Source organism: Chiloscyllium plagiosum, unplaced genomic scaffold (genome assembly GCF_037043375.1).
Source record: "Chiloscyllium plagiosum isolate Xiang-an unplaced genomic scaffold, Cpla_swu_hap1 HiC_scaffold_20, whole genome shotgun sequence".
Classification (NCBI taxonomy): domain Eukaryota; kingdom Metazoa; phylum Chordata; class Chondrichthyes; order Orectolobiformes; family Hemiscylliidae; genus Chiloscyllium; species Chiloscyllium plagiosum.
In genome coordinates this window covers 51,383,665-51,409,200 of record NW_028270158.1, presented here as the reverse complement: position 1 = coordinate 51,409,200, position 25,536 = coordinate 51,383,665, and the positions used below count along the sequence as shown (strand labels likewise).

At 41.8% G+C, this 25,536-nt stretch overlaps 1 protein-coding gene across 4 annotated transcripts in view; it reads right to left on the bottom strand.

The window, feature by feature from the left end:
* The window catches only part of slc29a4a (solute carrier family 29 member 4a), a 145,366-nt gene that overhangs the window by 102,883 nt on the left and 16,947 nt on the right, over positions 1-25,536 (bottom strand). For 2 of the 4 annotated variants that reach the window (XM_043711282.2, XM_087997936.1), the window contains exon 2: positions 11,649-11,799. The gene's annotated coding sequence lies outside the window, so the exon portion shown is untranslated. The remainder of the gene's footprint in view (positions 1-11,648; positions 11,800-25,536) is intronic. The other 2 variants (XM_087997935.1, XM_087997934.1) reach the window with 1 other exon arrangement.

Genomic DNA, 25,536 nt, shown 5'->3' with positions numbered 1-25,536 from the left:
TGCCAAAGCTATCTCATGTCCCCTTTTTGCCCTCCTGATTTCCCTCTTAAGTATTCTCCGACTGCCTTTATACTCTTCTAAGGGTTTACTCGATCCTGTCTACACCTGACATAAGCTTCCTTGTTTTTCTTAACCAAACCCTCAATTTCTTTAGTCATCCAGCATTCCCTATACATACCAGCCTTCCCTTTCACCCTGACAGGAATATACTTTCTCTGGGTTCTTGTTATCTCATTCCTGAAGGCTTCCCATTTTCCAGCTGTCCCTTTACTTGCGAACATCTGCCTCCAATCTGCTTTCAAACGTTCTTGCCTAATACCGTCAAAATTAGCCTGCCTCCAATTTAGAACTTCAACTTTTAGATCTGGTCTATCCTTATCCATCACTATTTTAAATCTAATAGAATTATGGTCGCTGGCCCGAAAGTGCTCCCCCACTGACACCTCAGTCACCTATCCTGCCTTATTTCCCAAGAGTAGGTCAAGGTTTGCACCTTCTTTGGTAGGTACATCCACATATTGAGTCAGAAAAGTTTCTTGTACAGACTTAACAAATTCCTCTCCATCTAAACCTTTAAAACTATGGCAGTCCCAGTCGATGTTTGGAAAGTTAAAATCCCCTACGATAACCACCCTATTATTCTTACAGATAGCTGAGATCTTCTTACAAGTTTGTTTCTCAATTTCCCTCTGACTATTAGGGGGTCTATAATACAATCCCAATAAGGTGATCATCCCTTTCTTATTTCTCAATTCCACCCAAATAACTTCCCTGTAATGCTATCCCTTATCAAAAACGCCACTCCTCCTCCTCTCTTGCCTCCCTTTCTATCCTTTCTGGAACATTAAGCTGCCAATCCTGCCCATTCCTGAGCCATGTTTCTGTAATTGCTATGATATCCCAGTCCCATGTTCCTAACCATGCCCTGAGTTCATCTGCCTTCCCCGTTTGGCCCCTTGCATTGAAATAAATGCAGTTTAATTTATTAGTCCTTGTCCCTGCCTGCCCTGACTGTTTGACTCTCTTCTGTTCTCAACTGTACCAGTCTCAGATTGATCTCTTTCCTCACTATCTCCCTGGGTCTCACCCCCCACCTTACTAGTCCTTCTTGTACAGGTCACTTCCACCCGAAAAGAGATTCCAATGATCCAAAAATTTGAATCCTTCTCCCATAGTCCAGCTCCTCAGTCATGCATTCACCTGCTCTATCCTCCTATTCCTGCCCTCACTAGCTCGTAGCATTGGGAGTAATCCAGATATTACTACTGTCGAGGATGTCCTTTTTAAATTCCTGCCTAACTTTCTGTAATCACCCTTCAGAATCTCAACCTTTTCCCTTCTTATGTCGTTGGTTCCAATGTGGACAATGACCTCTTGCTGGCCCCTCTCTCCCTTGAGAACATTCTGCACCCACTCTGAGACATCGTTGGTCCTAGCATTAGGGAAGCAACACACCATTCTGATTTTTCTCTGCTGGCCACAGAATCTTCTGTCTGTATCTCGGACTAGAGAATCCCCTAACACAATTGATCTCTTGGAACCCAACGTACCCTCATTGCATTAGAGGCAGTCTCCATACCAGAAACTTGGCTGTTCATGCTATCTTCCCCTGAGAATCCATCACCCACTACATTGTGCAAAACAACATACCTGTTTGAAATGGGGATAGCCACAGAACATACCTGCACTAGCTGCCTACCTCTCTTACCTTTCCTGGAGTTAACCCATCTATGTGACTGTATCTGAGACATTCCCCTCTTCCTATAACTGCCATCCATCACATACTGTTGCTTTGTAATTTCCTCATTGCTTCTAACTGTCTCTCCAACCGATCCATTTGATCTGATAAGATTCGCAACCAACAGCATTTATTGCAGTAACCCTTAAACTCTCTTTAAACTCCCACATCTGACAAGAAGCACATATCACTCTACTAAAGGCCATTTTTGCTCCTTCACATTCTACAGATCCAGAAAATAACACTGTCATATTCCTCTACAAAACACTTCCCCAGGTTAAATTAATAGTTACGGCTTATATTTTAAGTTTAATCAAGAGACATATCTCAAAAAACATATAATGAAGAAAGAACCCACTCTACTCACTACTTCAGACTTTCTATAGGCCATTTAAAACAATTAACTTATCTGATTCTGTGCTGTGAACTTCACCCAAACAGTTCCTCCAAGACCAATTGTGAATTTCATTTATAAAAGCATATTGTAATAAAGACAGTTTCCCAGTTACAGTTGTAGTGTTTTATTGAGTGTGATTTCTGGCACCCGATCCACCACCTTCTGCTCTTCGCCTCATTCATTATGCAATGCAAATGGACAAGGACAGCAAAAATGACAAGGTCCACATGTTCTTTACACTAAGTAGGAGATGCTTGCTACAGTATCAACAGAATCTCAAACAAGAAACAAAGTTCAAACTCCCTCATCTGAAGTTTTCAGTTAGGGTCTCTCTGGGCTTGAACGTGCATTTCCCCTTCATACTGTTCTGGACAATGTTCTTGTCAGGTCCTGATCCTCAGTCTCATCTTCATTGTCTGGAGATTGCTGTCATTCTCCAATTTTGTTTGCTTCCACTACATCCTTCACTTTCTTGCCTCCAGTTCTGTTCAGCCATGAGTGTGTCACAATGGGACAGAACATCCTTTCTGGATGATATTGCAAGACTCTGCCGGAATGGTCCAACCCCCAAAACCTCCCTTTAAGGAGGCCTACAATCTGCTCTACCTCAGTCACGCCCTGGTCAAAGCGTCGGCAACGTGTGTCACTCAGAGTTTTGTAAGAGTGTCGTGGGCCATGGTTGGAGACAGTACTCCTTCATTTCCTGAAGCTATCCCTGTATGGTCTGAGGAGCTGAGAAGTGTTCAGGAACCTGTGAGTTCTCTGACACATAAGAGGCCTGAGAGCTCCCAAGATATCGGACACTGATCTCCAGACTGTACCATCGATGGTCTCATACTGTTTGGACATTCATGAAGTGGAAGACTGTTCTCTTGGTGAATTCTGCAGGTTGGTGGTAGGGTGCTGTTAAAGCATTGGTGCTGTCATTAACACCTACACCTAGGGAGGTAGTCTTTAATGCTGGAGAATCGCTCTGCTCCAATGCTTGACTCTCCTAATCCCAGGGAACGATAAGAAGAACTGTGTATACTTGGACAATGAATGACCTGCCAATGAAGTGCATGGCATTACTGAATCAGGGAAAGCATAATCACTGCAATCTCCCCTAAGGAACTCTTCTAATTCCAATATGTTTACTCTACTTCTGGTGAATAAAACAATATTTTTCTGTCCCACTTTCTATGCGGGGAGTGTCAGTCCACTTTGTGAAGTTGTTGCACGATTGACTTTAAATTCAACAGGATAATTTTCCAACTTCTTTCAACTGAGTAGTTTGCAGGCTCCTCCCATGACCTACAACATCTCCCTTCCACAACTCCCACCTTGCCTCCTCCCCCCCAACATGTTCCTTTTTGTGTTTCTGTCCCGTGACCCTCATGGCCTTTCAGTCTCCCATTTCATATGAGCTCCTTTAAATAACTAACGATGATAAGTCCACTTTATCCCCAAGAATTCAATGCCCTGTTGCCCCCATCATGTGGAGACCAAAGTCATCTTGATCTGTTTGAAACTCCCCCCCCAACCCCCACCCCACTCTTCAGAGTTCCCGGTCCTCTCCTTTTCACAATGAAAGCCAACCTACTGTCTCCTTTCACTGTCACCATTCCCTCAGCAAACCAGGCAAAAAAGCCCATCCTTAGACTGGAGTTACCTGTTTTGCCAAAGATACCATACCCCCTGATAAAACCTCCAATCAGTATGACCAAATGCCCAGGGACTGACTATGGCTGAACTGACCAACTCCATCCATGGCTGACCACTCCCCACCAGACTGTGATCTCAACAGCACCCTGACAAACCTAACCTTGGTCCCTAGATGGGGTGCACTTCACCTGCAGATCTAACCATGCCATAAACTGCATGTTCCATGTGGGCAGTATGCCCTGTCCCTCTGCACAAAGTAACTTAACAGAAGAATGCAATTAATAGGTGCTCTGAGCTCCATAATGAAGCGTTGAAGAGCTGGAGTGGTGTCTGAGAGCAGGTATGAAGATTTGGTGAGGTAGTTGGTCTGCTGATATGAACTTGGTTCGAGACAAAAAAAACTGCAGATGCTGGAATCCAGGGTAGACAAGTAGGAGGCTGGAAGAACACAGCAAGCCAGGCAGCATCAGGAGGTGGAGAAGTCAACATTTTGGGTGTAACCCTTCTTCAGAACTGGGGGTGGATGTAAGGGGAGCTGCAGATAAAGGGGTGGGGGTGGGGGATCAGGATGGTGAGGGAGGAATAGGCGAACACGGATGGAGGGTATGACCTGGTTGGTCAATGGGAGGAATGAACCCAGTAGGTGGCTGGGAGAAAGAGTCAATCAGAGGAATATAAGGAAGGGAGAGGGGCTGGGAAGGAAATGGGGCAATGGCAAGGGAGGTTATTTGAAATTGGACAACTCAATGTTGAGGCCTCTGGGCTGTTGCCAGCCCAGGTGAAAATTGGAGGAACAACACCTCCAAAAATGGTTACACCTGAAAAGTTGACTTCTCCACCTCCTGATGCTGCCTGGCTTGCTGTGTTCTACTTGCTGATATGAACTGGCATGAATGGGAGGTCTAGCAGGAAAGCAGTCATGAAACTTGCTGGGACTTTGCTCTGAAGATGCAGTACTGACATGTTGGCTGGGACAAGTAATCGCTCTGATTCACACATCAGGAATTTGCGATGTCCAATTCCCCGGGGAAGGGGAAGAAGATTTGAAGTGGATTGGAAGTGGTGCAGAAACCAGCAACACAAAGGGACTTGAGGGTACTTGAGCACAAAGCTAGTACCCAGGTACAGCAGATAATCAGAAAGGCTGATGGAATGATGGTCCTTATTTCAAGCGTTCTGTAGTATAAGATTAGGGAAGTCTTACTGCAACTGTACGAGGTGCTGGTGAGACCACATCTGGAGTACTGTGAGCACGTTTGATCCACTTATTTAAGGAATTCATTAGAGGCAATTCAAAGAAGGTTCACTTGGATGATCCCTGGTGTGGAGGGATTGCCTGATGAGTAAGGGTTAGACAGGTTGGTACTCTACTTGCTGGAGTTTAGAAGAATAAGAAGTGACCTCATTGAGACATATAGGATGCTTAAGGGGCTTGACATATTAAGTGCTGAGTGGACATTTCCCCTTATGAGAGAGTCAAGGACCAGAGGGCATAGTCTCCGAATAAAGCGGTGCCAATTTAAGACTGAGATCAGGAGGAATTTTTTTCTCCCAGACAGTTTTGGAAGAGAGTCTTCGGAACTCCTTGCCACAGAGAGCCATGAGGGCTGAGTTCTTGTGCGACACGTTGGCACAGTGGTTAGCACTGATACCTCACAGCGCTAGAGACCCTAGTTCACTTCCCACCTCAGGCAACTGTCTGTGTGGAGTTTGCACATTCTCCCTGTGTCTGCGTGGGTTTCCTCCGGGTGCTTCGGTTTCCTCCCACACTCCAAAGATGTGCAGATTAGGTGAATTGGCCATGCTAAATTGTACATAGTGTTAGGTGAAGGGGTAAATGTAGGCGAATGGGTCTGGGTGGATTGCTCTCTAGAGGGTCGGTGTGGACTTGGGCCGAAGGGCCTGTTTCCACACTGTAAGTAATCTAATCTAATCTAATCATTTAAGGCTGAGATAGATAGATTCTTGATTCTTCAGGGAATCAAGGATTATGGGGAAAATGCAAAAAAATGAATGTGAGAAATATTGGATAGACCATGATCCTAGTGAATGACTGAGCAGGCTAGTAGAGGCCACAAGGCCAACTCCTGTTCCTATTTCTTATGCCCTTATAAATAAGACAATGTAATAAGATGCAAATGCATGGAAATAAAGTAGTTTACTCTCAATGGTGAGATTCTGAAGTCACCATTGAAGGTTTGAGGGGAAAATTGTTTCTTGACATTAAGAATCAGACTTTTATATTTTCACCACATTATTCCACCTTTCACACCACATCAGAGAAAGATTCCACCCTCAGTACATAAATTCTCTCTGTCAAAATAAAGCCAAATACTATTATAGTGACTATGAATATTGTCACTGAGTCAAATCTTGAAGCATATGATCCACAGATTTAGTCCAAAATACTGAGGCACTGGAACAGCTGGTCAACAAGATGATCCAGGGTTCAAGCTATTGAGCTCGAGATGTTCAAAATGATAGAATCACATTGACAGGTTTAATTACCCTTTCTCATTTGATGCTACCTTGTTCTTAATTTTCTTTAAGTGTGATATAATGGATAAGCTGTCTGCCTGTGAGTCATTACAGAGTGGTTCTATATAAATCTGCTGTGATGGGATAACAAATATCTCTAATGACCTTCTGAAAATATCACTGTGATATTCTCATCTTTCATTTTACTTCACCAGGTCCACAGGAACATGACACCTTAAACAATGACAACAGTAATGCCACTGCGCTGCAGTTTGGACAATACTGGCATTTAATTATTATCAGTGGAGAAAATCTTATTTTTATCCATTAAATGAAAGCCACACACTTTCTAATAATAAACAATTCTGACCACACAAAAAACAAAGTTACCTTTTTATTGGGAGTTTCAGACACAGGATACACGAGTGAATTTGTTTTCTCTCTCCTTGCCCCGTTTAGCTCCTGCTGATTTAGAAAGACTTCCAATGACCCCACTGCTTTCTGAAGGAGCAGGAACTCATGGAGATATGGAGATGTAATACTGGAACCCCGATGTCACCCAGATTTTTTGCAAGCAGGCTTATAGAATTAGAGAAATGTTCAGCACAGGATGAGGACCATTACCAATGTTGGATCTTTAAAAGATCTAAATACCCAAAAACTTATATATTTGTGCCCAAAGACATGCCCAAACTTCCTTTGATAAATTCCTATTGAACAGGTAGTGCATTCCAGATCTCAACCACCCTCTTGTGTGTGACAAAATGGTTCATTCCCTCTATAGTTCGTTACAAATTATTTTAAATCCATGACCACTGGTTGTTGCCAAAGGAAATGGTTTCTAGCCTCACCTGGTTCATCAGGATCCTTGATTATTTTGATTTCCTCCATTGGGTCTTGCCTTCACTTTCTCTGCTCTAAGGAGAACAATACCAGCATCTACAATTTCTCAGCGATACCCAACTTCTGTATCGCGGTATTACTCTGCTTTGAAAGAGAGATGATGAGAAGGTGCTGTTGTTGGACGAGAGTGAACAAAGTTAAAAATTATACAACACCAGGATATAGTCCAACAGGTGTATGTGGTAGTACTAGCTTTCAGAGCGCTGCTTCTGTCTAGCTACCTGACAAAGGAGCGGTGCTCCAAAAGCTAGTGCTCCCAAATAAACCTGTTGGACTATAACCTCGTGTTGTGTGACTTTTAACTTTGAAAGAGAGACAGCATGTTTAGTAGTTTTATGTCTCTTGTCATTGTAGCTTCCCAGCTGGGAAGGTGGAAGAGTGGAACCTATAGAAGTCTCTCTATATGACAACTACAAGACCAAAGGTAATCACTCGGTCCATCATGCTGAGGTTGGTGTTTTAGCTCTACTCAAAAGTGGAAACATTTTCTCTACATCTACCCTGATGAGTTCCTTTTTAATTTTAAAGATCTTCACAATATTAGCTCTTCCAATGACTGTTTTCCCCATAGAAGATTAACCCAGGCAGATTAGTTTTAAATCTCTGTTTTGCTATATATTTATATTCAAGCCCTTCCATACCTTATCCTTGTGGTCATTACTCTTCTGTGGTTCTCTCTCGGAAGTGCAGGTAGGCCACATGTATACCATGCAGGATCTCAAAGTAAAGCTTCTCCTAAGGGGCATTATATTTCATGGATTTCTGAAGATCCATGACCAGTGTCAAAGCACATAGTAAAAATCAAACAGGTTACTGGGATGCGTTGCCAGCACAATACAATGCAGGAAAAAAGCTCATGTGGAGAATATGTATTTTTCCCAGCAACACCAATGTGGGCAAACTCCTGGTTGAGACACAGAAGGAACTTGGAGGTATTGGTGTTCTTCTCCAAAGTAGATATAGACTAGAAATATTCATTTAGTATCTCACCCATCTCCTGTGGTTCCACACATAGATGGCCTCATTGATCTTTAAGGGGCTTTATTCTCTCCCTGGTTACTATATTATCCTTAATGTATTTGTTGAATCTCTTTGAATTCTTCTTCATCCTATAAGCTATGTCATGGCCCCTTTTCGCCCTCCCAGTTTTTGTCTTAACTCCTCCTGCCCTTGTACTCTACTAGAGATTCATCCATCCCAGCTGTCTATACCTAACATATGCCTCCTTCTTTTTCTTGACCAGAGCCTCACTTTTTCTAGTCATCCAGCGATCCCTATACCTACCAGCCCTGCCCTCTGCACTAGCAGGAACATGCTGTCTCTGAACTCTCATTATCTCATTTTTGAAGGCCTCCCACTTTCCAACCATCCCTTTATCTATCTTTGATCTTCATCATGGTAGACAGTGTGGGTTTGGAAGGTGCTGTTGAAGAAGTGTTGATGATTTGCTGCAGTTCATTTTGCAGATGGTACACATTACTGCCATTGTTTGGCAGTGACGGAGGGAATGAAAATTTAATGTGGTCGATGGGGCACTTATCAAATGGGCTGCTTTGTCCTTGATAATGTTAATCTTCTTGTTGGAGCTGCACCCTTCAAGGAAAGTGGACAGTTTGCGATCATATGCCTTACTTGTCGATGGTGGATAGGCTTTGAGTCGTCATAAAATTAGTTACTCACCACAGAACCTCAGGCTTTTGGCCTGGTCCAATTAGGTTTTTGATTAAGGCCAACTCACTGGATGTTGATGGATACTCAGATGACAGTCCCTGTAGCTAGTTCAGATACTTTGAAGCCATTTAGGTGTCAGGAGGTTTGTTTTTTTTTTCAGAAAAGGTCATTGACATTTGGAACAAATTACTGGGTCATGCAGCGTGGTTGCACTTAGTCCAAGCATTTATAAGGAGGCCGGACAGTTTTCTGTGTTAGTAATACAGCCAGGGGTTAGTAGCTTTGGGACAGACTGAGCACTGATTCTCAAAACCGAACTTGATAGCTCAGTATCACTGCAAAGAAATCATTTACCCAATTGAGCCTGTGTGCAGGGTGGTGATAACTTTTGCTGAGGGAAAAGGACAGGCCAATAATGAGTACAACTAGGATGTTATATAGGGTTACACAGAGTTAACAAATAGAAATTTGTCATTTGCTATATTTGGTCAATTATACACCACAAAATGCCTCTCCCACTTCATCTAACCTTTCAGCACAACCTTGAAACATTCAAATGAGATGCTTAAAATAAAGGATGCTCAATATGCATCTTCTGATATTGCATAAATCTCATTATCTAAATAGAGCTTTGTAATCACTCCATTACTTTGCAGTTAATCAGATACACAGCCAGCTCCCTGGATGCCTTATACTGATAGGGCTATTGCCTATGACAATCACAGCAACTGTCTGGATGCTGAATTGGCTGCTCTCAGGAGGACTCCTGGAATAAAAAGGACTCAGGATGTTGACAAGAGAGCAGTATTCAGGAGTCTGACTTCAAAACCATCAATAGAATGAGCTGGGGCACTGCCTAGCAACAGCAGTGTTTTGAAGAGCCTCAGGATTCAAAACCAGAGTGTTATCAAAAGTCTGGACTGCTTGCTGATTGACAAAAGGAAATTAAAAACCAGAAGGCAAGTTGAAAATAAAGTTACATTCATTTTGTAAAAAAAGGTTGCACATAGTCCACACATATCCTGTACTCGATTATTTGCCAATGGTCTCAGACTGACTGACAAACTGATGGGGGAATGGAACAATATAAAATATAAGAAAAAAATAATGAATGGGCAACAGCTAAAAGGTTTCTGCCTCATTGACTGAGAGGAAGCTGAAGAGTAGAGTGTGACTTTATCAGTGAAACATGTACTAGGTCTGAGGTCTCTTTCCATCACTGCCATCTCTGGCACTCTCTCCTGATCTAAAGATATGGCATTAACTTTCCCATTTTGGAACAGTGGCTAGGTTGGACAAACCCCATCAACATTAAAAACCCCACCTAACTTTCAGCCAATTGAGATTGGAACCTGCAAGAGAGAACTATTTGTATTTTTATAGCACCTCAATGGTAATAAAATGCCTCAAGGGACTTCACAGCTGCATTATCAGGCAAACTTCAATTGCAACCATCAGAGAGCTGTTAGAACAGAGGCAATGGCTTAACGGTATTATCACCGGACTGTTAATCCAGAGACCCTGGGTTTGAAGAGAAAGTGAGGTCTGCAGATGCTGGAGATCAGAGATGGAAATGTGTTGCCAGAAAAGCGCAGCAGGTCAGGCAGCATCTAGGGAACAGGAGAATCGACGTTTCGGACGTTCCTGAAGAAGGGCTAATGCCCGAAACGTCGATTCTCCTGTTCCCTAGATGCTGCCTGACCTGCTGCGCTTTTCCGGCAACACATTTCCAACCCTGGGTTTGAAACCTGCCACAGCAGATTGTGGAATTTGAATTCAATATAAAGAAAATCTGGAATTAAGAGTCTAACGATGACCACAAATCCACTACTGATTGTTGGAAAAATCCATCTGGTTTACTAATATCCTTCAAGGAAGGAAACTGCCATCCTTACCTGGTCTGGCCTACATGTGATCCAGACCCACAGCAATGTGGTTGACTCTCAATTGCCCTCTGGGCAATAAATACTGCCTAGCCAGCAACACCCTCACCCCATGAATGAATTTAAAACATAACCAAATGCTCAGTAAAAGTAGATTTTAAGGGATTCCTTCAAAGACCAGGTACAGAAGAAGAAAAGCTAATGGAGGAAGTTTCAACTTTGAGCACAGAGAAAGCTGAAACCATGGTAGTCAATAGTTAGACACAAGAAACTGAGGAAGAGGTGAGACCAGGGACAGAATTGAACACATGGCAATGCCAAATAGACTCAGGTGATTTCAGGCTTATTTTGTGATAATAGTTGACTTCACATAGGCACCAAGTTTTAGCCTCAGCGCCGATAAGTTAACAAGTAGAAAGATGCAATTGATCTCACTTTCCTGATTGGTATCCCAATGAGAGCCCACTTTCTGGGTAGCTGCTGACAACTGGGTTTGTTTTGATAATCAACACTTTCACTTGCAAAGCTTATCAAAGATCATCAATTTAGCCAGAGATTTGAAATCTGCAGCTCAGGAACTGCAAGGCTCATTAAGGATCAGCTCTCTCGACCTTGAGATTTGAATATCATAATTAAATAGTTTGTTTCAACTTTTTTCAAGCATTTATTAACAGCATATATGCTGGAAAGCATCATTCAATTAATCAAGCCAATACAATATTGCTGAAATAGGTCTCTGTCCTGTTTTTCACCATTAGCAGCTTTTGAGGAAAATCATGACTCTAAAGAGATGACATTTTAAGGTAATGAATGATTGATTTCTCCAGCAGGTATGAGTGCTTTGGGAAGGGAAGGGACACAAAAAGAAGTAGGTGTTCTGACTCATGTGTTAATTCTTGAAGGTTAAAGTATGCAGTCATAAGTATTTACTTGCCTTTAAATACCTTGCTATGCCTGTTGAACTTCGGATTCAGAAAATCTCTGGTCCCTGTTCCTCATTGCCAGCATTTGCCCAGGCTTGACAGTTCATGCATTTCTTCAAATCCTTTTCCTTATTTGTCTATGGTAATCATCCAGCTGGTGCACTGCAGTGGAAAATAAATAAGTTATCATTAAATATTTACTGATTCAATCTGGTTGTATTTGTGTCTCGGTACATTTGAGAGCTTTGCTTTACCTCTAAAAGGAGATTGAAAGTCAAGTAAAACAAAATGTTTCTAGTGTACAGTTCTACCTAACAGTTTAAGGTTTTTTTTTCTATTTTTTTAAATTAAAACCTTTATTGAGTTCCCTTTAATCTACAAGAAAGAAATTCTTGAAAAGCTGCAGTAGACTTTTTTTTCATACCTTTGTGATAAGTTAATTTTAACTTGTGTAAAAGCTGTCCATTTTCCATTGTTTGATAATGAGAGAAAGGAAATTAAATGACCATCATTCAATCAATTCCATGCATGGGAGAAATTGCTCGCCTCCTCTGTACAGGTATACTGAACACAATTTGGTTTAACTCAGTATTTGCAGGCACTCACGAACTTGACAGAAATCAAGCACTAGGCAATATTATTTTGACAGGGTATCTGACAGTTATTCTAGAATGGAACATAGAACAAAGAATGTTACAGCGCAGTACAGGCCCTTCGGCCCTCGATGTTGCACCAATCTGTGAAATTAATCTGATGCCCATCTAACCTACACTGTTTCATTATTATCCATAAGTATGTCCAATGCCCATTTAAATGCCCGTAACATCAGCGAGTCTACAACTGTTGCAGGTAGGCCGTTCCACGCCCCTACTACTCTAATATCTGTCCTAAATCTATCACCCCTCAATTTAAAGCTATGTCTCCTCATGTTAGCCTTCACCATCTAAGGAAAAAGGCTCTCACTGTCCACCCTATCTAACCCCTGATTATCTTGTACGTCTTGATTAAGTCACCTCTCAATCTTCTTCTCTCCAATGAAAACAGCCTCAGTTCCCTCGTAAGACCTTCCTTCCATACCAGGCAACATCCTCATAAATCTCCTCTGATCACTTTTCAAAGCTTCCATATCCTTCCTATAATGCGGTGACCAGAAGTGCACGCAATGTTCCACGTGCAGCCTTACAAATGTTTTGTACAGCTAAAGCATGACCTTGTGTCTCCAAAACTCAATCCCCCTACTAATAAATGCCAACATACCACATGCTTTCTTAACAACCCTATCAACCTGGGTGGCAACTTTCATGGATTTATGCACTTGAACACCGAGATCTCTCTGTTCATCGAGACTGCCAAGAATTTTACAATTAGCCCAGTTCTCTGCATTCCTGTAATTTCTTCTGAAGTGGACCACCTCACACTTTTCCACATTAAACTCCATTTTCCACCTCTCCGCCCAGCTCCTCATTTTATCTATGTCCCTCTATAACCCACAACATCCTTCAGCACTATCCACAACTCTGCCTACCTTAGTGTCATCCACAAATTTACTAACCCATCCAGATCATTTACAAGAATGACAAACAGCAGCGGCCCCAACACAGATCCTTGTGGCACACCACTGGTAACTGAGCTTCACGATGAACATTTCCTATCAATCACCACCCTCTGTCTTCTTTCAGCTAGCCAATCTCTGATCCAAACCTCGAAATCACCTTCAATCCTGAAACTCCATATTTTGTGCAATAGCCTACCATGTGGAACCTTACCAAACGCCTTACTGAAGTCTATATGCACCACATCAACCGCTTTACCTTCATCCACCTGATGTCACCTTCTTGAAGAACTCAATAAAGGTTAGTGAGGCATGACCTACACTTCACAAAACTGTGTTGATTGGGGATAATCAACATATTCCTTTCTAGATGATTATAAATCCTATCTCTTATAAGCTTTTCCAACACCTTACCCACAACCAAAGTAAGGCTCACTGGCCTATAATTACCAGGGTTGTCCCGACTCCCCTTCTTAAACATTTGCTATCCTCCAGTCTTCTGGCACTACTTCTGTCGACAATGATGACATAAAAATCGAAGCCAAAGGCTCTGCAATCTCCTCCCTGGCTTCCCAGAGAATCCGAAGATAAATCCCATCTGGCCCAGGGGTCTCATCTATTTTCAGATCTTCCAAAATTGATAAAACTTCCTCTTTGTTAATCTCAATCCCATCTAATCTTGTAGCTTGGATCTCCGTATTCTCACTAACATTGCCGTTTTCCAATATGAATACTGACAAAAAGTATTCATTAAGCACTTCCTCTATGTCCTCAGATTCCACACACAACTTTGACTATTATTTTTGATTGGACCTAATCTTACTCTAGTACGTTAGAAATAACTTGATAGAAAGTCAAACTTCAAAACAGCCCACAAATCTGATAGCAATCAGTTATGACCTCCAGGACTCCAGATTGGAATATGAGTCTCTGAGGCAATGTACCAAATTACTGGGAATTCAAGAGATTCCACACTAACAAGATGAGGTTCATCTGGAGGGCGAACAACCTTTGGAAAGGAATAAGGCCGAATTAGTGACCAAGTTGGTAACTGATGTGCTTTGGAAGACGGATGCATCCAGATGTGTGATTACCTACTAAGAGTGCAAGAAGTCTCAGGGGATCATTAAGAACCATCATGGAAAGTGTAGTGGACAGAGACCCAAGTCAAAATATGGGAACTATGTGGTCCCTTTCTCGCAGTGATTGCATAGATACAGTGATCAGATTTGGTGTGATTTAGCTACTCTTATAGCACATTCCTGGGATTCTGGAGATTCGAAAAGCTAGTCCCAGCAAAGGCAGTTTTTCTCTCTCGTTGTAGCCCACTAAACATTGGAGTTCACCACAGTTACATTATTGGGTTGGGTGATGTGCCACTTAACCAACTTCTGTGCAGCCACCTACACAAACCCTTTAACTCAAAGTGTAAGACATTTTGTGTTTCCACATGCAATACTGAAAACTGGTACAAGGGAACTATCAGTGCCTGTTGTAACAAACTGATATTAGATATTGTGTTTCCAAAAGTTCCAGTTGTTGCAATAGAATATAGAAATGCCTTAACCTATGTGATAATGCATGTAGCTGTGACCAGACAAGCATGTACCTTTACGAGAGTTAAGTTACAACACTGGTATGAAACCATGCCATGAGATATTCCCATATAAAGATATCAGGTTCATTTTGAAGGCTTCCAAAACAAAGTCAGTTCATCAATCAGCTTGAGCCATGACATACCAATGTTTGCGATACAATTGCCATATATTTAATTGCTCTTTCAAGAGATCTTCTGATACTTATTCTCATTAAAAATAGAACTAGTCTCAGTGTTAATGTAACCATGGTTAATATGATGTCATCATAAGAACACATCATTAACCATGAAGTCCATTGACCATAACATTACTCACTGGTCACTACTACTGTTTTAAACAGCTGTCCCAAAGTTTCTATTTTATTCTATTAGGAACCTGAGAAAAGGAATCAAATTATTTCAGGAACAATCAGGCCTTGTATTCTTTCAGGATCTCTCACTCATCCACACAGAAAAAGATTAGACATTGCAATGGCTAACTTGACATTAACTGTCTCGGTAATCTATGGTGATGAGGTTCATGTTTTTAAAAGCACCAAGTTGATGAATGAGCTTCCACCCAATTCAGTTCAAGTCCTGTATATGCAGCACTAAGTGTGGCATATCTGTCAGTTTAACCCTCTGTCAGGGAACACAGGCTGCATAGTTCAATGCTCCAATGTGGTGCTGCAAATAGATATAAAATAGAATATTTTCGATATCTGTCAACTTTCACTCCATGCGCAGAAACAGGTCTGCCTTGAGCACATGACCAAACTAAGGCATTTACATTCAAAATTCAACATTCAAGCTGCTTATTCTCTGTCAAAATACACAAGGCATTGACAAGATCAGTTGTACTAACAGAAATATCTCTGCTTAAATGAATTCTTGGCATTTTTCTGACTGATGTCATTAGCAGGGAACTATCAATTTAATTCAACCAGTAAAATCTTGTTCTGTCATAGAATCCCTACAGTGTGAAAGCAGACCGTTTGGTCCATCAAGTCCACTTCAACCCTCCAAAGAGCATCCTACCCTGACCAGCCCCATCCTGTAACCCTGCATTTCCCATGGCCAATCCACCTAGCCTGCACATCCCTGGACACTATGGGCAATTTAGCATGGCCAATTCACCTAACCTGCACATTTTTGGTCTGTGGGAGGAAAACAGAGCACCTAGAGGAAACCAACACAGACATGGGGGGGACCAGTGCAAACGCCACACACTCAGTTGCCCAAGTGTGGAATCGAAACCAGGTCCTTGGTGCTGTGAGGTAGCAGTACTAACAAATGATCCACCACACTGTACAGATCTTGTGCGATTTGTTCAAAATCTGCTTGATTGCAACTTTCTTTCAATTTGTTTAGATCTGCACTGTCTCTTTAAGGTATTTATCAACCTACTCTGTTCAAATTAAGGAGTAAGTTTAAAGTTTTCAAAGGGAGATTGTCGCTGAGGTGACAGAAAACGAAGAGACAAAAGATTATTTTTATCATAATATAGTTCTGCACTTAAAAAGTATCTTATTTTCTGCTTATTCAGGGATATTGTCAAGTGTTGTCAGTAATTGCTATAAATGTCATGCAGGCTTTAGAGATAACGTAAACTGACAGAAAATGGCTGATGTAATTAAGACACCAGAAGGAAAAATATCTTTATAACTGGGCAGGTTAGTCCAGGGTTGTGAGGCAATTTCTGAAGCCAGGAAGATACCAGGAAGCATTTGTTTGTAACTCAAAAGAATAGAAAAGTTCTCATGTGACTGCAAGCTTCCTGCCAAATTCTGAGTAGCCAAAGAGGAGTCAGTGGCATAGGTGGATCACAGGCAAAGAGGCAGGAGTTAAATGGTTTTGGTGAACACTAGGGATCAGCCTGTGGGTTTTGAGAGATCAATGTTCCCACAGTGACCTCTGAGGGAGTGGAGAACATCTACATGAACTCCCTCAACATCAGCACACCCTCAACCTTGCTGCCATATTCAAACTTGAACCAATTTCCCTTCACCTGTTACTCACGTTTGCTCTGACGTCCAGTGTCTTCAGCAACGCATCTATTTTAAAATTCTCATCTTTGAAGATAAAATTACCCCAGGGCCTTGTCCTTCCTTCTCTCCTTCACCTCCTCCAAATTTACAATCCTCCAAGACCTCTGCATTCTTCCAATGTGACCTTTTGTACACCCTGATTGTCACCAGTCATCTTTTTGCATCTGTGGCCTATTCATTTGGGGCATGCGGACATTGTAGAATAGTCAGCATTCATTGCCCATTGCTGAGCTGCCTTCTGGACCTGCAGTCCATTTGGTGCAGGAAAACCCACAGTGCTGTTAGGAAGGATGTTCCAGGATTTTGACCCAGCAGCTGTCAGGGAACAGCGATATTTTTCCAGGTCAGGATGGTGTGTGGCTTGGAGGAAAACTTCCAGGTGATGGTGCTTCCCTGGATTTGCTGCCTTTCACCTTCAACATTGCGATCATGGGTTTGCAGGTGCAATGTTTAAGAAGTCATGGTGAGCTCTTGCAATGCATCTTGTAGAAAGGACAAACTGCTGCCACTGTATGTTAGTGGTGGAGGGAGTGATTGCTGAGTGTGTTAGATGTGGTGCCAATCAAGTGAGTGGCTTTGTGTTAAGCCTCTGAGTGTTGTTGAAGCTCTTCTTATCCAGGCAAGTGGGGAGTATTCCATCACACTCCTGGCTTGTGCCTTGTAGATGGTGGACAGGCTTCAGAGAGTTACTCATTGCAGAATTCAAGCTTTTGAACTGCTCTTGTAGCCACTATGTTTATATAGCAAGTCCAGTGAGCTTCTGGTAATGGTAACCCCCAGGATATTGATAGTGGGGAACTCAATGGTGGTAATGCCATTGAATGTCAAGAGGCAATGGTGGGATTCGCTCATGTTGGAGATGGTCATTGCCTGGCACTTGTATGGTGTGAATATTGTCAAGTGTTGTCAGTAATTGCTATAAATGTCATGCAGGCTGTAGAGACCACATATCAGCCCAATGCTGGATATTGCCCAGGCTGTGCATCACTTGAACATGAACTGCTTCATTGTCTGTGGAAGTACGAATGGTGCTGAACATTGTGAAATCATCAGCAAACTTCCCCACCTCTAACTTTATAATGGACAGAAGTCATTGATGAAGCAGTTGAAGATAGTTGGACCCAAGGTACCACCCTGAGGAACTCCTGCAGAGATGTCCTAGAGCTGTGATGACTGACCTCCAACAAAAACAATTATTTTCTTTTGTGTCGGGTATGAATACAACCAATGCAGAGATTTCCCGCTTTCCCATTGACTCGAGTATTTCTGGGGCTCCACAACATCACACTCAGTCAAACGCTGCCTTGATGTCAAGGACAGTCACTTCTCCAGCAGAAGGCACTCCAGCCCTTTCCCTCTTGTTCATGTTTGAATCAAGGCTGTAACATGTTCAAGAGCTGAGTGGCCCTTATGGAACTCAAACTGAGCATTAGTGAGCAGATCATTGTTGAGTAAGTGCCTCCTGATCACACCTTCCATCAGTTTACTGATGATTGGAAGAAGTCTGTTGGGGCAGTAATTGGCCAGACTGGATTTGTCCTTCTTTTTGTGCATGGGATATATTTGGGCAATTTTCCACATTGTCGTCTAGATGCTAGTATTGTAGCTGTACTGGGACAGCTTGGCTAGGGTGCGGGAAGTTCTGAAGCACAAGTTTTCAGTACCACTGCTGGAAAGTTGTTGGTGTTCATAATCTTTGCAGTATCCAATCCCTTAAGTCACTTCTTTGTATCACGTGGAATGAATCAAATTGGCTAAAGATTGGTATGTATGAAACAGAGGACCTTAGGAGGAGACCAAAGTGAATTGGATGAAGATTGGTACATATGAAACTGAGGAGCTTAGGACGAGGCCAAGGTGAATTGCCCACTCAGCATTTCGAGTTGAAGATGCTTGCAAATGTTTCAGCCTGACCTATGATTCTCTGTAAACTATAAGAGTGTACAAATGAATCAGAATCCATTATTTTAAATTCAGAATCCAAAAACCAATATTTTCCAGGCAATCAAGCCAAGACCTCTTCTAAATGCACCACCAGTTGATCTGAGGGGAAGGGGAAGCTCCTTGCAAGCAATGTTAAAAGGCGTTTCCTACAGCCTTGACTGGACTGGAATAATTTTGTAGAAAATATGATAAAGTTTGATTTGCCTGCTACCTGATTTAAGAATAAAAACATTTCTCTTCCAGTTATTGATTAATGGCTGCAGCTGGAAGGAGGAGGTTTGAAACATAAAGAAGAATAATTAATTTTTGAACGTCAAATAGACAGAGTAATTTTCAATAAAACTGTGCAAATATTGCTTTTGGGCTTAAACATTTGCAAAACTCACGTTTAATGTAGACTTTAAAATATTGAAAAATGCGTCAAATAAAGTTTCAAAAATCGAAATTTTCGATCTGCAGATTCATACTTAGGCTTTACACTAGTGGGCGGCACGGTGGCACAGTGGTTAGCACTGCTGCCTCACAGCGCCAGAGACCCGGGTTCATTTCCCGCCTTAGGCGACTGACTGTGTGGAGTTTGCACGTTCTCCCCGTGTCTGCGTGGGTTTCCTCCGGGTGCTCCGGTTTCCTCCCACAGTCCAAAGATGTGCAGGTCAGGTGAATTGGCCATGCTAAATTGCCCGTAGTGTTAGGTTAGAGGTATGGGTGGGTTGCACTTCGGCGGGGCGGTGTGGACTTGTTGGGCCGAAGGGCCTGTTTCCACACTGTAAGTAATCTAATCTAAAATATATTTTCTGTCCCTGACACTTTCATCCCTCTTCAGGCTTTATAGTGTTTTGTTTACTCTTTTAATATGAAAGGAAAGTTGCAGCTGTACAAGCGGACTTTAGTAAGGCCACATTTGGAGTCCTGCATGCAGTTCTGGCCACCCCACTATAGAAAGGTTATTATTAAACCAGAAAGATTCTAGAAAAGATTTACGAGGATGCTGCCTGGACTGGAATGTTTGAATTACAAGGAGAGGCTGGATAGGCTGGAATATAGGAGACTGACAGTTGACCTTATAGAGGTCTACAAAATCATGAGAGGCATAGATAAGGTAGATAGCCAACAGTTTTCCCCATGGTAGAGGAGTCTAAAACTGGAGGACATAGGTTTAAGGTGAGGGGGAGAGATACAAAAGGGTCCAGAGGTGCAACTTTTTCACACTGAGGGTGGTGTGTGTCTGAAACAGGCTGCCAGACGGATTGTGGAAACACATACAAGTTTTGTCATTTAAGAAACATTTGACAGGTACATGGTTGGGATAGGTATGGAGAGATATTGACAAGCAAATGGGACTAGATTAATTGTGAAGACTGGTCAACATGGACAAGTTGGGCTGAAGGGCCTATTTCCATGCTGTAAACGTCTATGACTTAAAGTGTTGAGTTCATTTACAGTTCAAGTTATAAGGTTGTGTCCCACTGCACTGTTAGACAATGAAGTGATTTCACATGGCATAGGTTTCCATGCAAGGATATTTTTAAGTTAACAGATTTTGTGACAGGCCAAATGCTGTGAGAACGTTTTGAAGACAGAGGTTGGCTTTTTCTAAGTTTTCGAAGTTGACACGTGCGAGATACACATCCAGCCCATTGGTTAAGTTAGTGCCTATTCTGCAATTTGAGTACTTTCAACAGGTTTCACCTTAGTGTAGATGGTCACAGTAGAGTGATCTGCCTTCCGTAAACTGGGTTAATATATTTGTATCATCCCAAGTTAAAAGCAAGATCTCAAATGATATCACTTTCTTACAAGTATCATTCTGCTTTCCATGCGACACACCATCATCTGTAAAATTAGAATTCCAATCTTATACCTCCAACAAAAATATTTAGAAATAGTTGATAGCACAGAGTCTGACTAATTTTCAAGGTGGTTCTTGACATAATTGTACAATTAGAACTAATATCATAATCGATGGCTTTTGTTTCCAGTTATTGAATAATTTATTATCCAATTTACCCAAGAGATTTCAACTTAATCAAGAGTCTCATAAGAAATATTATGTGAAAATAAAATTGTATAATATTTCTCACACTACTGGATGATAATATATTTTTAGATCCTTCAGAGATTCCAATAAATCCATCGGTCTTACTTGTATTCGCAATGTTAGTGCTATGCGGGGTTCAGGATAGGGAAAAGTCAAATTTGGCTAACTAGATTCCATTAGCATTCATCAGAGAATGAAAACCTTGAATGGCTTATTCATCTGACCTGCAAACATTAAAGAAATGGGCTGAGTATTTTAAAAATTACTCCACTAGTAGCTGCAGGCAGCTGGTACTTACATGATTTGGTATGTATTTGCTAAACAGAGTTTCGCACTTTTGACGACCCTTATCTTATCGCTCAATATCCTGTCTCTAGACCCCATCTCCAATGAGTTGCTTCCTGCAACTGGTGATTGATATTCTGTCCCAATCCCAGAACCAGTTTGTACACAGCAAGATCTCACAAAATAGTAATGAGGTAGATGGCTACATGGTGTGTTTGGTGGTGTTAGCTAAGTGAACTATGTCAGCCAAGAGACTGGGAAATTTTCCTACTTTTGTCTGAATGGTACGATGTTGGCTGGAAATTTACAATTTGAATGCTTTATTCAAATGACTGTACCTCTGATTCTGTGCTACTCCCTCCTTAATGCATTAGAATGATTCTACATTTTTTCGTGTTGGCTTAATTTTTTTTTAAAAACGAGAATTTTTTTTTTGCGTCAGACTGCTCTTGTAGATTGGTCCAAGTTCCTCAGATACCAATTTCTATTTGCCCATAGATTTACCTAAATTCATAGTTTGTGTTGGGATCAGGCTATTTACTTCAACTTCTAGTTTTATCACATTTTCCCCCTTTTTATCCTTTGGAAGTTAACGAGATAACTTATGCTTTTACTATGAGATTGGTTTTAGTGACAAAAACCAATTTACCACATCCAGCCACGAATGCAGTGGATTAAACAGTGAATGAGGCTCCACATATGTCCTCATCCTCACAGGGGAGGGAACCCATTACAACAATGCAAATAACAGGCTGGAAGCATTTGCAATCATCTTCAGCCAGAATTACAAAGTGTATACTCCTTCCCGAGATCCCCACCATCACAGAAACCGGACCTTAGACATTTTCATTCACTCCATATGACACAACTGAGTATCTAAATGCATTGCTGAAGATTTGTGCTCCAAAACTAGCTATGTGTCTAGCCAAGGACAACTACATCACTGCCATCTAACCAATAAAGTGGAAAACTGATGTCTACAAAATGAAGGAAGGTCCAATTTGGCCATACACCAGTCTATCAGTCTACTCTGAATCATTTGCGTGATGGAAGGTATTTCTGATGGTTCTATAAGTAGCAGTTACTTGATAATACATTGGATTTCACCAGGACCCGCAACTTGAAACCTCGTTACACCTTTAGCCGAAACATGCATCTTGCCATAGCCATGTGACCTCTACCATGAACACACACACACACACTTGAAATTCCGTTCACAAATGTTATATTCAACACACTACTGAAATTGCATATCTGAAACATGGAATAATGGAAGTAGTACTGAGGTGACCGCTGCAAAGCTATAATAAGCCAGTTACAGATACTTGCAGATATGTGCAAAGCTAAAAAAATGAAAACAGCAAAACAAGACACAGTTAAACCATTAGTTAAAAAGAAAATAGCTGCAGTTTCCCCCCCTTACCAGCTCCTGGTCAAGTGATTGTGGATATGGTGATATACTGAACTTCCACAATGGCAGAAATATAAAATAGGAATGAATTTGTTGAGCAAGCCAGAACAGTTACAAATCACTACATTTTTACCATAGCTGGGAAAAGACTGTTTCAACATCTATTTCACTATAAATCTCTCAGAAAAGCAGAAAAATACATGGCAGAACGTTTCAAAGCTTTGAGGGTGTGCTTGAATCCCAAGGGAACATTACATATGAGTGGCAAGTATTCAAATATAGGAACCAAAGTGTAAAACAGTCATTGATCAATATGTAATGTCTCATATCAAAGCTATCCTGCATGATAACAGATGGTCTAAGCAAATCATTACTCACAGTATTTCACAAGCACTCATGACAAGGGCTGTGTGAACCACTGTGGACCTCGAACAATGAATCATAGTGTGGAAAGAGGCCATTCGGCCCATCAAGTCTGCACTGACCCTCCAAAGAGCATGCCACCCAGACCCACATGCCCACCCTATCCCCGCATTTACACAACCAACCCACCTAACCTGCACATCCCTGGACAATTTAGTATGGCCATTCCACCTAATCTGCATATCTTTGGACTGTGGTGCCCAGTCTACCTCAGACTCTCCTGGAAGGGGAAGGTGCCACAACAGGTGAAGTGAGCTTTCTCACCATGCAGTAAACCCACAAGTGGGTTTCTCCACTAACAGGATGTGGCTGCCAAGCCAAACAGATGTTTTGCCTAGCACACAAATGAGGGATGTGACAAGTGAGTTTCAATGACGGTGTGATGCCAGGCATTTAGGCTGGACCTCCCAATGACTGGCAGACTGTATTAAACAGAACATCCCAGTGACCATTCGCAGCTGGTAGCAGGCCACTCTTGCACAACCAGCCATGCTTGCAAGCCTCACAAATGATATTCGCCATTAGATTTGACTCTGTTATTGGAAATCACTGATTAAATAGTCCAGAATCTCTGAAGAGTTACACAAAACAAGTTTCAGACCATTGGTCGGACTTGCAGTGAGATGCATGCGTGAAGCTAATTATTTGTGCACAAAACCCTTTATATGTAGGCAAAAGGAATTTGTACATACATTGCACCTTTTTCATAAAAAGCAGATCATGGAGATAGCTTTCTGATGCATTCCCATGAGTACACCCTAACCTGTGAATTAAGAATGACAGTTAACTGTTCTTGCTCCATATCAAAGATGGCCCAACCAATCAGCAACCTCTTCTCATGCTGGATAAAATGGTGTCCTTTTTATCCATCTTTATCTTGTGTCCTAGTTCTGACGTGTGCAAGCTGAAAACCTTCAAATGATCTGTACTACAAAGCAATTATTCATCACATAAAGCTTAGAATCCCGACAGTGGAGAAAGAAGCCATTCAGCCCATCAAGTTTGCACCAACCCTCCAAAAAGCATCCCATCCACACCCAACCACTCCTGTAATTGACATGCTCATCCACCTTGACTGTACATATGAGGGTGGAAACCAGAGCACCTGGCAGAAAACCATGTAGGCACAGGGAGAACATGGAAACTTCACATTGACAGTCACCCACAACTGGAATCGAACGCAGGACCTTGGCTTTATGAGGTGGCAGTGTAAACCACTAAGCCACCCTGCATGGAGCATGTCCAGCATAGAGGAAAAAAAGAGTTTTCACTATAAGCGGCAAAACCATTCTGCACACAAGCTAGGAAGCAGACAAACAAGCCAATAAAGATTATTGTTACAATGACAACAGACAGCAATTCAGACAAATCGAATTGGAACCAAAGGGATGTCAGATGAAGATTCAGATGGTTCAATCTACACTTTACAGCAGGTTGGCAACTACAAATCTAAAGGAATAAAACCGTTTGTAACTATTTTGATAAAGACAGCAGAACGTGAACATCAAACATATGGGAAGTACAGACATGCTGTTCCTTCCTGCAACATTATGAGCTTCATAGACCTATATAATATGACACAAAATGGCAATTCAAAGATAAATCCTTAAAGGTAAAGATGGGACTCTGTAATAGAACAATGCTCACTCTTAGAGGAAAAGTTAGTCTTAAAACCCAGTTCTGTGCCAAATCTGAAGATGTGAAATACTAGACAAGAAGATAACGCCATTCGTCTCAGCAGAAGCAAGTTAAAAGCTCTGAACAGTTACTCTATACGCCTCAGGAGATATCAATAGTGTTTCGCAAGCACATTGGCTGACAGACAAACAGTGCAAGACAGAGAGAGTCCAACATCAGGAACACAAACAAATTTTGATGCTGAACTCACAAAATGAAAAGACACAGCGAGAGCAATGAAAGGTGACAGTGACTAAGGCAGCAGTGTAAATCAGAAGAGTCAGTTGAATACATTTTAAAACTGAATCAGACAGCATATTATTCCAACCAGCAGAGGTTGGGGAAATGGTCAACAGTTGGAACTCCTTTCGAATAGAACTGAGTAAAACCTTGCTGTAAAGAGACATGAAGTTGAAGCTCTTTGTCTTGCTCTCATCAAGGCCATGATTTGGAGGTGCCGGTGTTGGACTGGGGTGGACACAAACACTTTAAAAATCACATGTGCAGTGCACGTATATCACCGAGCTTAAGTGAAAAAACATACAACTGCTCATGTATGAGCGCAGTCATTATGACGTGGTAACTTAGCAAATTCAAAATGTCCATGATGATGCTTACTTTTTTTGTACAAAGAGATGAATGTTTAGATTGAATTGAAATCATGTACAAATAGAGTCATAGAGATGTACAGCATGGAAACAGACCCTTCATCCAACCTGTCCATGCCTACCAGATATCCCAACCCAATCTGGTCCCATCTGCCAGCACCCAGCACATATCCCTCCAAACCCTTCCTATTCATATACCCATCCAAATGACTCTTAAATGTTGCAATTATACCAGCCTCCACCACATCCTCTGGCAGCTCATTCCATACACGTACCACCCTCTGCATGAAAACGTTGCTCCTTAGGTCTCTTTTATATCGTTCCCCTCGCACCCTAA